Source organism: Anomaloglossus baeobatrachus, chromosome 11 (assembly GCF_048569485.1).
Source record: "Anomaloglossus baeobatrachus isolate aAnoBae1 chromosome 11, aAnoBae1.hap1, whole genome shotgun sequence".
Classification (NCBI taxonomy): Eukaryota; Metazoa; Chordata; class Amphibia; order Anura; family Aromobatidae; genus Anomaloglossus; species Anomaloglossus baeobatrachus.
Window position 1 is genome coordinate 574,106 of NC_134363.1, and position 14,248 is coordinate 588,353.

The 14,248-nt window shown below is 48.3% G+C and overlaps 1 protein-coding gene across 5 annotated transcripts in view; it reads left to right on the forward strand.

Moving 5' to 3' along the window:
- Positions 1–2,440: 2,440 nt before the first annotated feature.
- Positions 2,441–14,248, forward strand: part of ARHGEF10L (Rho guanine nucleotide exchange factor 10 like) — a 92,889-nt gene continuing 81,081 nt past the window's right edge. For 2 of the 5 annotated variants that reach the window (XM_075329159.1, XM_075329162.1), the window contains exon 1: positions 10,894–11,036. The gene's annotated coding sequence lies outside the window, so the exon portion shown is untranslated. Of the gene's footprint in view, positions 2,543–10,893; positions 11,037–14,248 lie in introns of those variants that run through there. The other 3 variants (XM_075329163.1, XM_075329160.1, XM_075329164.1) reach the window with 3 other exon arrangements.

A 14,248-nucleotide genomic window follows, 5' to 3' on the forward strand; every position in this document is an offset into this window, starting at 1 on the left:
CTGCCCCCTTTGTACAAGAATATAACTACTATAATACTGCCCCTATGTACAAGAATATAACTACTATGATACTGCTCCCTATATACAAGAATATAACTACTATAATACTGCCCCTATGTACAAGAATATAACTACTATAATACTGCCCCCTATATACAAGAATATAACTACTATAATACTGCTCCTATGTACAAGAATATAAGTACTATAATACTGCCCCTATATACAAGAATATAACTACTATAATACTGCCCCTATATACAAGAATATAACTACTATAATACTGCCCCTATATACAAGAATATAACTACTATAATACTGCCCCTATATACAAGAATATAACTACTATAATACTGCCCCTATATACAAGAATATAACTACTATAATACTGCCCCTATATACAAGAATATAACTACTATAATACTGCCCCTATATACAAGAATATAACTACTATAATACTGCCCCTATATACAAGAATATAACTACTATAATACTGCCCCTATATACAAGAATATAACTACTATAATACTGCCCCTATATACAAGAATATAACTACTATAATACTGCCCCTATATACAAGAATATAACTACTATAATACTGCCCCTATATACAAGAATATAACTACTATAATACTGCCCCTATATACAAGAATATAACTACTATAATACTGCCCCTATATACAAGAATATAACTACTATAATACTGCCCCTATATACAAGAATATAACTACTATAATACTGCCCCTATATACAAGAATATAACTACTATAATACTGCCCCTATATACAAGAATATAACTACTATAATACTGCCCCTATATACAAGAATATAACTACTATAATACTGCCCCTATATACAAGAATATAACTACTATAATACTGCCCCTATATACAAGAATATAACTACTATAATACTGCCCCTATATACAAGAATATAACTACTATAATACTGCCCCTATATACAAGAATATAACTACTATAATACTGCCCCTATATACAAGAATATAACTACTATAATACTGCCCCCTATGTAGAAGTATATAACTACTATAATACTGCCCCCTATGTACAAGAATATAACTACTATAATACTGCCCCTATATACAAGAATATAACTACTATAATACTGCCCCCTATGTAGAAGTATATAACTACTATAATACTGCCCCTATGTACAAGAATATAACTACTATAATACTGCCCCTATATACAAGAATATAACTACTATAATACTGCCCCCTATGTAGAAGTATATAACTACTATAATACTGCCCCCTATATACAAGAATATAACTACTATAATACTGCCCCTATATACAAGAATATAACTACTATAATACTGCCCCTATATACAAGAATATAACTACTATAATACTGCCCCTATATACAAGAATATAACTACTATAATACTGCCCCTATATACAAGAATATAACTACTATAATACTGCCCCCTATGTAGAAGTATATAACTACTATAATACTGCCCCCTATGTACAAGAATATAACTACTATAATACTGCCCCTATATACAAGAATATAACTACTATAATACTGCCCCCTATGTAGAAGTATATAACTACTATAATACTGCCCCTATATACAAGAATATAACTACTATAATACTGCCCCTATATACAAGAATATAACTACTATAATACTGCTCCTATATACAAGAATATAACTACTATAATACTGCCCCTATATACAAGAATATAACTACTATAATACTGCCCCTATATACAAGAATATATCTACTATAATACTGCCCCTATATACAAGAATATAAGTACTATAATACTGCCCCTATGTACAAGAATATAACTACTATAATACTGCCCCTATATACAAGAATATAACTACTATAATACTGCCCCCTATGTAGAAGTATATAACTACTATAATACTGCCCCCTATATACAAGAATATAACTACTATAATACTGCCCCTATATACAAGAATATAACTACTATAATACTGCCCCCTATGTAGAAGTATATAACTACTATAATACTGCCCCTATGTACAAGAATATAACTACTATAATACTGCCCCTATATACAAGAATATAACTACTATAATACTGCCCCCTATGTAGAAGTATATAACTACTATAATACTGCTCCTGTGTACAAGAATATAACTACTATAATACTGCCCCCTATGTAGAAGTATATAACTGCTATAATACTGCCCCTATATACAAGAATATAGCTGCTATAATACTGCCCCTATATACAAGAATATAGCTGCTATAATACTGCCCCTGTGTATGAGGCACACGTGTTATCTGTCCTTTGTGTTTCCTCTTTCATCGCTGCTCGTTCGCTCTTTTGCAGGGTGTTGTTATCGCTGGTGTAACCTGTTCTCCGCTGATCTCGGCGTCACTCGCAGTCGTGCAGGTTGATGACAGGCGCTGGGGCTGTCAGTTCCTGTCTGGTCTTGTCCTGCTTTCAGTCAGGTAGTACCGTAGTTTGTGCTTTTGAGTCCTCGGTTCTCGCCGCTTCTGGGAGATTCGGGTCCACAGTGGGAGACACCCCAGGACGGTGAGTGGGGGGTGTTGGCATTATTGTATGGTGCTGGTGATCACTGACGGGGATTATTCCACAGATAATAACAGGAAATGTCAGGAATGTTTTCATCTCTTCGTCCTGGTGTCTGTGCTGATACAGTGTCATGTCTGACTACAGATGGGATTAGATACACAGCTCAGCAGTGAGTATCACACAGGATAGGATTAGATACACGGCTCAGCAGACAGTATCACACAGGAGAGGATTAGATACACGGCTCAGCAGACAGTATCACACAGGAGAGGATTAGATACACGGCTCAGCAGACAGTATCACACAGGAGAGGATTAGATACACGGCTCAGCAGACAGTATCACACAGGAGAGGATTAGATACACGGCTCAGCAGACAGTATCACACATGACAGGATTAGATACACGGCTCAGCAGACAGTATCACACAGGATAGGATTAGATACACAGCTCAGCAGACAGTATCACACAGGAGAGGATTAGATACACTGCTCAGCAGACAGTATCACACAAGAGAGGATTAGATACACGGCTCAGCAGACAGTATCACACAGGAGAGGATTAGATACACGGCTCAGCAGACAGTATCACACAGGAGAGGATTAGATACACGGCTCAGCAGACAGTATCACACAGGAGAGGATTAGATACACGGCTCAGCAGACAGTATCACACAGGAGAGGATTAGATACACGGCTCAGCAGACAGTATCACACATGACAGGATTAGATACACGGCTCAGCAGACAGTATCACACAGGATAGGATTAGATACACAGCTCAGCAGACAGTATCACACAGGAGAGGATTAGATACACTGCTCAGCAGACAGTATCACACAAGAGAGGATTAGATACACGGCTCAGCAGACAGTATCACACAGGAGAGGATTAGATACATGGCTCAGCAGACAGTATCACACATGACAGGATTAGATACACGGCTCAGCAGACAGTATCACACAGGATAGGATTAGATACACAGCTCAGCAGACAGTATCACACAGGAGAGGATTAGATACACTGCTCAGCAGACAGTATCACACAGGAGAGGATTAGATACACTGCTCAGCAGAAAGTATCACATAGGAGAGGATTAGATACACAGCTCAGCAGACAGTATCACATAGGAGAGGATTAGATACACGGTTCAGCAGACAGTATCACATAGGAGAGGATTAGATACACGGTTCAGCAGACAGTATCACACAGGAGAGGATTAGATACACAGCTCAGCAGACAGTATCACACAGGAGAGGATTAGATACACAGCTCAGCAGACAGTATCACACAGGATAGGATTAGATACACAGCTTAGCAGACAGTATCACACAGGAGAGGATTAGATACACTGCTCAGCAGAAAGTATCACATAGGAGAGGATTAGATACACAGCTCAGCAGGCAGTATCACATAGGAGAGGATTAGATACACGGTTCAGCAGACAGTATCACATAGGAGAGGATTAGATACACGGTTCAGCAGACAGTATCACACAGGAGAGGATTAGATACACAGCTCAGCAGACAGTATCACACAGGATAGGATTAGATACACAGCTCAGCAGACAGTATCACACAGGAGAGGATTAGATACACAGCTCAGCAGACAGTATCACACAGGATAGGATTAGATACACAGCTCAGCAGACAGTATCACACAGGAGAGGATTTGATACACTGCTCAGCAGAAAGTATAACATAGGAGAGGATTAGATACACAGCTCAGCAGACAGTATCACATAGGAGAGGATTAGATACACGGTTCAGCAGACAGTATCACATAGGAGAGGATTAGATACACGGTTCAGCAGACAGTATCACACAGGAGAGGATTAGATACACGGCTCAGCAGACAGTATCACACAGGAGAGGATTAGATACACGGCTCAGCAGACAGTATCACACATGACAGGATTAGATACACGGCTCGGCAGACAGTATCACACAGGATAGGATTAGATACACAGCTCAGCAGACAGTATCACACAGGAGAGGATTAGATACACTGCTCAGCAGACAGTATCACACAGGAGAGGATTAGATACACTGCTCAGCAGAAAGTATCACATAGGAGAGGATTAGATACACAGCTCAGCAGACAGTATCACATAGGAGAGGATTAGATACACGGTTCAGCAGACAGTATCACATAGGAGAGGATTAGATAGACGGTTCAGCAGACAGTATCACACAGGAGAGGATTAGATACACAGCTCAGCAGACAGTATCACACAGGAGAGGATTAGATACACAGCTCAGCAGACAGTATCACACAGGATAGGATTAGATACACAGCTTAGCAGACAGTATCACACAGGAGAGGATTAGATACACTGCTCAGCAGAAAGTATCACATAGGAGAGGATTAGATACACAGCTCAGCAGACAGTATCACATAGGAGAGGATTAGATACACGGTTCAGCAGACAGTATCACATAGGAGAGGATTAGATACACGGTTCAGCAGACAGTATCACACAGGAGAGGATTAGATACACAGCTCAGCAGACAGTATCACACAGGAGAGGATTAGATACACAGCTCAGCAGACAGTATCACACAGGATAGGATTAGATACACAGCTCAGCAGACAGTATCACACAGGAGAGGATTAGATACACAGCTCAGCAGACAGTATCACACAGGATAGGATTAGATACACAGCTCAGCAGACAGTATCACACAGGAGAGGATTTGATACACTGCTCAGCAGAAAGTATAACATAGGAGAGGATTAGATACACAGCTCAGCAGACAGTATCACATAGGAGAGGATTAGATACACGGTTCAGCAGACAGTATCACATAGGAGAGGATTAGATACACGGTTCAGCAGACAGTATCACACAGGAGAGGATTAGATACACAGCTCAGCAGACGGTATCACAAAGGACAGGATAAGATACACAGCTCAGCAGACAGTATCACACAGGAGAGGATTAGATACACAGCTCAGCAGACAGTATCACACAGGATAGGATTAGATACACAGCTCAGCAGATAGTATCACACAGGAGAGGATTAGATACACAGCTCAGCAGACAGTATCACACAGGATAGGATTAGATACACAGCTCAGCAGACAGTATCACACAGGAGAGGATTTGATACACTGCTCAGCAGAAAGTATAACATAGGAGAGGATTAGATACACAGCTCAGCAGACAGTATCACATAGGAGAGGATTAGATACACGGTTCAGCAGACAGTATCACATAGGAGAGGATTAGATACACGGTTCAGCAGACAGTATCACACAGGAGAGGATTAGATACACAGCTCAGCAGACAGTATCACACAGGAGAGGATTAGATACACAGCTCAGCAGACAGTATCACATAGGAGAGGATTAGATACACGGTTCAGCAGACAGTATCACACAGGAGAGGATTAGATACACAGCTCAGCAGACAGTATCACATATTTACTGAAATGAATGATCATTTATTTGGTCTTTCTGAGATTGTTTTTCCCTGATCTCATCACGTGTGATACTGTCTGCTGAGCCGTGTATCTAATCCACTCCTGTGTGATATTGTCTGCTGAGCGGTGTATCTAATCCTCTCCTGTGTGATACTGTCTGCTGAGCCGTGTATCTAATCCCCTCCTGTGTGATACTGTCTGCTGAGCCGTGTATCTAATCCTCTCCTGTGTGATACTGTCTGCTGAGCCGTGTATCTAATCCCCTCCTGTGTGATACTGTCTGCTGAGCCGTGTATCTAATCCTCTCCTGTGTGATACTGTCTGCTGAGCCGTGTATCTAATCTCCTCCTGTGTGATACTGTCTGCTCAGCCGTGTATCTAATCCTCTCCTGTGTGATACTGTCTGCTGAGCCGTGTATCTAATCCTCTCCTGTGTGATACTGTCTGCTGAGCCGTGTATCTAATCCCCTCCTGTGTGATACTGTCTGCTGAGCCGTGTATCGAATCCTCTCCTGTGTGATACTGTCTGCTGAGCTGTGTATCTAATCCTATCCTGTGTGATACTGTCTGCTGAGCCGTGTATCTAATCCTCTCCTGTGTGATACTGTCTGCTGAGCCGTGTATCTAATCCTCTCCTGTGTGATACTGTCTGCTGAGCCGTGTATCTAATCCTCTCCTGTGTGATACTGTCTGCTGAGCCGTGTATCTAATCCTCTCCTGTGTGATACTGTCTGCTGAGCTGTGTATCTAATCCTCTCCTGTGTGATACTGTCTGCTGAGCCGTGTATCTAATCCTCTCCTGTGTGATACTGTCTGCTGAGCCGTGTATATAATCCTCTCCTATGTGATACTGTCTGCTGAGCCGTGTATCTAATCCTCTCCTGTGTGATACTGTCTGCTGAGCCGTGTATCTAATCCTCTCCTGTGTGATACTGTCTGCTGAGCTGTGTATCTAATCCTATACTGTGTGATACTGTCTGCTGAGCCGTGTATCTAATCCTCTCCTGTGTGATACCGTCTCTGAGCCGTGTATCTAATCCTCTCCTGTGTGATACTGTCTGCTGAGCCGTGTATTTAATCCTCTCCTGTGTGATACTGTCTGCTGAGCCGTGTATCTAATCCTCTCCTGTGTGATACTGTCTGCTGAGCCGTGTATCTAATCCTCTCCTATGTGATACTGTATGCTGAGTTGTGTATCTAATCCTCTCCTGTGTGATACTGTCTGCTGAGCCGTGTATCTAATCCTCTCCTGTGTGATACTGTCTGCTGAGCCGTGTATCTAATCCTCTCCTATGTGATACTGTATGCTGAGCTGTGTATCTAATCCTCTCCTGTGTGACACTGTCTGCTGAGTTGTGTATCTAATCCTCTCCTGTGTGACACTGTCTGCTGAGCTGTGTATCTAATCCTCTCCTGTGTGATACTGTCTGCTGAGCTGTGTATCTATTCCTCTCCTGTGTGATACTGTCTGCTGAGCTGTGTATCTAATCCTCTCCAGTGTGATACTGTCTGCTGAGCTGTGTATCTAATCCCATCCTGTGTGATACCGTCTCTGAGCTGCCTCCTCTCTGGCGGACGGTCCCCTGAGCTGTGTATCTAATCCTCTCCAGTGTGATACTGTCTGCTGAGCTGTGTATCTAATCCCATCCTGTGTGATACCGTCTCTGAGCTGCCTCCTCTCTGGCGGACGGTCCCCTGAGCTGTGTATCTAATCCTCTCCAGTGTGATACTGTCTGCTGAGCTGTGTATCTAATCCCATCCTGTGTGATACCGTCTCTGAGCTGCCTCCTCTCTGGCGGACGGTCCCCTGAGCTGTGTATCTAATCCTCTCCAGTGTGATACTGTCTGCTGAGCTGTGTATCTAATCCCATCCTGTGTGATACCGTCTCTGAGCCGTGTATCTAATCCCATCTTGTGTGATACCGTCTCTGAGCCGTGTATCTAATCCCATCCTGTGTGATACCGTCTCTGAGCCGTGTATCTAATCCTCTCCTGTGTGATACCGTCTCTGAGCCGTGTATCTAATCCCATCTTGTGTGATACCGTCTCTGAGCCGTGTATCTAATCCCATCCTGTGTGATACTGTCTGCTGAGCTGTGTATCTAATCCTCTCCTGTGTGATACTGTCTGCTGAGCTGTGTATCTATTCCTCTCCTGTGTGATACTGTCTGCTGAGCTGTGTATCTAATCCTCTCCAGTGTGATACTGTCTGCTGAGCTGTGTATCTAATCCCATCCTGTGTGATACCGTCTCTGAGCTGCCTCCTCTCTGGCGGACGGTCCCCTGAGCTGTGTATCTAATCCTCTCCAGTGTGATACTGTCTGCTGAGCTGTGTATCTAATCCCATCCTGTGTGATACCGTCTCTGAGCTGCCTCCTCTCTGGCGGACGGTCCCCTGAGCTGTGTATCTAATCCTCTCCAGTGTGATACTGTCTGCTGAGCTGTGTATCTAATCCCATCCTGTGTGATACCGTCTCTGAGCTGCCTCCTCTCTGGCGGACGGTCCCCTGAGCTGTGTATCTAATCCTCTCCAGTGTGATACTGTCTGCTGAGCTGTGTATCTAATCCCATCCTGTGTGATACCGTCTCTGAGCCGTGTATCTAATCCCATCTTGTGTGATACCGTCTCTGAGCCGTGTATCTAATCCCATCCTGTGTGATACCGTCTCTGAGCCGTGTATCTAATCCTCTCCTGTGTGATACCGTCTCTGAGCCGTGTATCTAATCCCATCCTGTGTGATACTGTCTGCTGAGCCGTGTATCTAATCCTCTCCTGTGTGATACTGTCTCTGAGCCGTGTATCTAATCCCATCCTGTGTGATACCGTCTCTGAGCTGCCTCCTCTCTGGCGGACGGTCCCCTGAGATGTGTATCTAATCCTCTCCTGTGTGATACCGTCTCTGAGCTGCCTCCTCTCTGGCGGACGGTCCCCTGAGATGTGTATCTAATCCCATCCTGTGTGATACCGTCTCTGAGCTGCCTCCTCTCTGGCGGACGGTCCCCTGAGATGTGTATCTAATCCCATCCTGTGTGATACCGTCTCTGAGCTGCCTCCTCTCTGGCGGACGGTCCCCTGAGATGTGTATCTAATCCTCTCCTGTGTGATACCGTCTCTGAGCTGCCTCCTCTCTGGCGGACGGTCCCCTGAGATGTGTATCTAATCCCATCCTGTGTGATACCGTCTCTGAGCTGCCTCCTCTCTGGCGGACGGTCCCCTGAGATGTGTATCTAATCCCATCCTGTGTGATACCGTCTCTGAGCTGCCTCCTCTCTGGCGGACGGTCCCCTGAGATGTGTATCTAATCCTCTCCTGTGTGATACCGTCTCTGAGCTGCCTCCTCTCTGGCGGACGGTCCCCTGAGATGTGTATCTAATCCTCTCCTGTGTGATACCGTCTCTGAGCTGCCTCCTCTCTGGCGGACGGTCCCCTGAGATGTGTATCTAATCCCATCCTGTGTGATACCGTCTCTGAGCTGCCTCCTCTCTGGCGGACGGTCCCCTGAGCTGTGTATCTAATCCTCTCCTGTGTGATACCGTCTCTGAGCCGTGTATCTAATCCCATCCTGTGTGATACCGTCTCTGAGCTGCCTCCTCTCTGGCGGACGGTCCCCTGAGATGTGTATCTAATCCTCTCCTGTGTGATACCGTCTCTGAGCTGCCTCCTCTCTGGCGGACGGTCCCCTGAGATGTGTATCTAATCCTCTCCTGTGTGATACCGTCTCTGAGCTGCCTCCTCTCTGGCGGACGGTCCCCTGAGATGTGTATCTAATCCCATCCTGTGTGATACCGTCTCTGAGCTGCCTCCTCTCTGGCGGACGGTCCCCTGAGCTGTGTATCTAATCCTCTCCTGTGTGATACCGTCTCTGAGCCGTGTATCTAATCCCATCCTGTGTGATACCGTCTCTGAGCTGCCTCCTCTCTGGCGGACGGTCCCCTGAGATGTGTATCTAATCCTCTCCTGTGTGATACCATCTCTGAGCCGTGTATCTAATCCCATCCTGTGTGATACTGTCTGCTGAGCCGTGTATCTAATCCTCTCCTGTGTGATACCGTCTCTGAGCCGTGTATCTAATCCCATCCTGTGTGATACCGTCTCTGAGCTGCCTCCTCTCTGGCGGACGGTCCCCTGAGCTGTGTATCTAATCCTCTCCTGTGTGATACCATCTCTGAGCCGTGTATCTAATCCCATCCTGTGTGATACCGTCTCTGAGCTGCCTCCTCTCTGGCGGACGGTCCCCTGAGCTGTGTATCTAATCCTCTCCTGTGTGATACCATCTCTGAGCCGTGTATCTAATCCCATCCTGTGTGATACCGTCTCTGAGCTGCCTCCTCTCTGGCGGACGGTCCCCTGAGCTGTGTATCTAATCCTCTCCTGTGTGATACCATCTCTGAGCCGTGTATCTAATCCCATCCTGTGTGATACCGTCTCTGAGCTGCCTCCTCTCTGGCGGACGGTCCCCTGAGCTGTGTATCTAATCCTCTCCTGTGTGATACCGTCTCTGAGCTGTGTATCTAATCCCATCCTGTGTGATACCGTCTCTGAGCTGCCTCCTCTCTGGCGGACGGTCCCCTGAGATGTGTATCTAATCCCATCCTGTGTGATACCGTCTCTGAGCTGCCTCCTCTCTGGCGGACGGTCCCCTGAGATGTGTATCTAATCCCATCCTGTGTGATACCGTCTCTGAGCTGCCTCCTCTCTGGCGGACGGTCCCCTGAGCTGTGTATCTAATCCTCTCCTGTGTGATACCGTCTCTGAGCCGTGTATCTAATCCCATCCTGTGTGATACCGTCTCTGAGCTGCCTCCTCTCTGGCGGACGGTCCCCTGAGATGTGGCACAGCTGGCTGTGTGGCGCTGGGGAACCTGAGCTGTGATATTTGCGGGCAGACCCTGGATGTGCGGGGTGGGCGCGGGCGGTGCGATTGGTCGCCCTGTATGCTGAGAATAGAAGAGGGCCGTCTGGTGTCATTGATCGCGCACGGTCAGGAGGCGGCGCGGGGCGGGCGGCTCGGTGGCTGACACTGGCAGGTGCGGGGTCCACACAACGCAGAATGGACGGCGGCAGAGGCTGAGGTGGGTACGTGGTGCACGGAGCGCCCGCTGCTGCACCCTTCAATAAGCTTCTCCTCCCCCCAACCCCATTAATCCTGCCCCATGCCATAATAGAGGGGCTTCGTATCCTGGTAACGGGGGTCCGGCTACACAATAATGAGTGGTGAGCGGGACAGAGAAAGCCCCTTCCTGCACGCTGTGCGGAGCCGCAGAGCATTGTTCTGCTCGCTGCCCCTTTGTTTGCACCTGCCCAGCTCTGCTATGCCGAGGTTTACACATAGCGGTGCTGCCTGTATATAGGAGACGCGGATACTGAGGCCCCGCCCTGCACCGCGCTGATCGCGGCTCACCCGCAGGTTTGTGTCTCGTTTTCTCTTTTCTTTTTCAATCAAAACTCCTTCCAAAAGTTCAGTTTTGTGCATTGTCCTCCTGCTGTGTATAAATAAAGCTTATTGAACAGCACACAGGAAGTACTGGTCATATGCTGGGTGCCATGTCAGCCAATCAGAATGCAGCTCTCGGTTACTACAAAAGTTGGGGAGAGAATGAAAGCAGCAACGTGATTGGTTGTTTGGGCACCCTGTCTATTTTCTCATTTGTGACTGTGACCTTGGCGGCCACAGATACAGGAGGCCACAGATACAGGGGGCCACAGATACAGGGGGCCACAGATACAGGGAGCCACAGATACAGGGGGCCACAGATACAGGGGGCCACAGATACAGGGGGCCACGGATACAGGGGCCACAGATACAGGGGCCACAGATACAGACTGCCACATATATAGGGGGCCTCAGATACAGGGGGCCTCGGATACAGGAGGCCACAGATACAGGGGGCCACAGATACAGGGGGCCACAGATACAGGGGCCACAGATACAGGGGGCCACAGATACAGGGGCCACGGATACAGGGGGCCACGGATACAGGGGCCACGGATACAGGGGGCCACGGATACAGGGGGCCACAGATACAGGGGCCACAGATACAGGGGGCCACGGATACAGGGGCCACGGATACAGTGGGCCACGGATACAGGGGGCCACGGATACAGGGGGCCACGGATACAGTGGGCCACGGATACAGGGGGCCACGGATACAGGGGGCCACGGATACAGGGGGCCACGGATACAGGGGGCCACGGATACAGGGGGCCACGGATACAGGGGCCACGGATACAGGGGGCCACGGATACAGGGGGCCACGGATACAGGGGGCCACAGATACAGGGGCCACAGATACAGGGGGCCACGGATACAGGGGCCACGGATACAGTGGGCCACGGATACAGGGGGCCACGGATACAGGGGGCCACGGATACAGTGGGCCACGGATACAGGGGGCCACGGATACAGGGGGCCACGGATACAGGGGGCCACGGATACAGGGGGCCACGGATACAGTGGGCCACGGATACAGGGGGCCACAGATACAGGGGGCCACAGATACAGGGGCCTCAGATACAGGGGCCTCAGATACAGGGGCCACAGATACAGGGGTCCACAGATACAGGGGTCCACAGATACAGGGGGCCACAGATACAGGGGGCCACAGATACAGGGGGCCACAGATACAGGGGCCACGGATAGAGGGGGCCACGGATAGAGGGGGCCACGGATAGAGGGGGCCACAGATACAGGGGGCCACAGATACAGGGGGCCACAGATACAGGGGGCCACAGATACAGGGGGCCACAGATACAGGGGGCCACAGATACAGGGGCCTCAGATACAGGAGCCACAGATACAGGAGCCACAGATACAGGGGCCTCAGATACAGGGGCCTCAGATACAGGGGCCTCAGATACAGGGGCCTCAGATACAGGGGCCTCAGATACAGAAGCCTCAGATACAGGGGCCTCAGATACAGGAGCCTCAGATACAGGAGCCTCAGATACAGGGGCCTCAGATACAGGAGCCTCAGATACAGGGGCCTCAGATACAGAAGCCTCAGATACAGGAGCCTCAGATACAGAAGCCTCAGATACAGGAGCCTCAGATACAGAAGCCTCAGATACAGGGGCCACAGATGCAGGGGCCTCAGATACAGGAGCCTCAGATACAGGGGCCTCAGATACAGGAGCCTCAGATACAGGAGCCTCAGATACAGAAGCCTCAGATACAGGAGCCTCAGATACAGAAGCCTCAGATACAGGAGCCTCAGACACAGGGGCCTCAGATACAGAAGCCACAGATACAGGGGCCTCAGATACAGGGGCCTCAGATACAGGGGCCTCAGATACAGGAGCCTCAGATACAGGGGCCTCAGATACAGGAGCCTCAGCTACAGGGGCCTCAGATACAGAAGCCTCAGATACAGAAGCCTCAGATACAGGAGCCTCAGATACAGAAGCCTCAGATACAGGGGCCTCAGATACAGGAGCCTCAGATACAGAAGCCTCAGATACAGGAGCCTCAGACACAGGGGCCTCAGATACAGGGGCCACAGATACAGAAGCCTCAGATACAGGGGCCTCAGATACAGGAGCCTCAGATACAGGAGCCTCAGATACAGAAGCCTCAGATACAGGGGCCTCAGATACAGGAGCCTCAGATACAGAAGCCACAGATACAGGAGCCTCAGATACAGAAGCCACAGATACAGAAGCCTCAGATACAGGGGCCTCAGATACAGGAGCCTCAGATACAGAAGCCACAGATACAGAAGCCTCAGATACAGGGGCCTCAGATACAGGGGCCACAGATACAGAAGCCTCAGATACAGGGGCCTCAGATACAGGAGCCTCAGATACAGAAGCCTCAGATACAGGGGCCTCAGATACAGAAGCCTCAGATACAGGAGCCTCAGATACAGAAGCCTCAGATACAGGGGCCTCAGATACAGAAGCCTCAGATACAGGAGCCTCAGATACAGGGGCCTCAGATACAGGGGCCTCAGATACAGGGGCCTCAGATACAGGGGCCTCAGATACAGGGGCCTCAGATACAGGAGCCTCAGATACAGGAGCCTCAGATACAGGGGCCTCAGATACAGGAGCCTCAGATACAGGAGCCTCAGATACAGGGGCCTCAGATACAGAAGCCTCAGATACAGAAGCCTCAGATACAGGAGCCTCAGATACAGAAGCCTCAGATACAGGGGCCTCAGATACAGGAGCCTCAGATACAGAAGCCTCAGATACAGGAGCCTCAGACACAGGGGCCTCAGATACAGGGGCCACAGATACAGAAGCCTCAGATACAGGGGCCTCAGATACAGGAGCCTCAGATACA